Genomic DNA, 1,030 nt, shown 5'->3' on the forward strand with positions numbered 1-1,030 from the left:
CCTTTAGCACCTCCCCCTGCCTGTCCCTTCCCACCCTCCACGGCGAGGAGGGGAGCCTAGAGCCCAGCTGTGCCGGGGAATGAAGGTGATCGTGCCGCTCGTCCTACGACAGCCCGCCCCGCCACCCATCATCCTTCTCTTGCGCCGCTCCGCTTCTCACCTGTCTATCTCAAAACTCGAGGCTTCCCAGGACTCCCTGCTCGGCGCCGCTTGTTCTTGAGCAGGAGCCAGCTCCCAGTCACGTTTGCTCTCCCGAAGGATGATACCTAATCTCTCTCCAGATGGCAAAGATTGATTACTTCGAGAGCAGTACGCTAGCATCCTGCATAAATCTGCATTCCTCTTTCACTCAGATGCTATGCTAATTTAAAAGGCAGCAATCAGGTGTTTGTGATAACAATTCTTTGATAGAAAGAAGTGAAAAGGTAGCAGGTTTGTCAGTCCTTTTATAATTTGTGGTTTTCCTGTGAAAGATAGGACGACTTTCTTCATATACATAGATTCTGAGACCTATTTGATTAATTACAGTCTTGTATAAGACTGCATCCAATGTTCCTTTCTGTTCTATCACTGGTAGATAAAACAATCAAATCATTTTGGGCATATAAGAACTTTGTAATTTGCCAATTTTGTTACGTAATATGAGAAAAAGGGGAATAAACCCAGTAAGTTTCTGCACAGGATAACTTTATACACTGTCAGAGGCTAATGTCTTCTCATGCTGCCCTGTGATTATTTTTGCCAGGGAAGTGTATGTACTGTTACAAGCAAGGCAGCCTCCAAACATATATTGCCCCCCTGAAAATGTTCTGGTAACATGCTAATTCATGGTTATCTGAGATGTGCTTTTAACTGACTAGCATAAACACATGATTCCACTGGCAAGATGCAATAATTAACGTGCAAAAGCTAGACCAATTCCAGTGTAACAAAATCAGCCAAAGCAGTCTTAGAAAAAAAAAATGCTGCTTATTGGTCAGTCTTAATTCTGCCTTTTCAAGGTATTCATTACTCAGTGATATTTAAAGAT

This window comes from Parus major, chromosome 3, assembly GCF_001522545.3.
Source record: "Parus major isolate Abel chromosome 3, Parus_major1.1, whole genome shotgun sequence".
NCBI lineage: Eukaryota > Metazoa > Chordata > Aves > Passeriformes > Paridae > Parus > Parus major.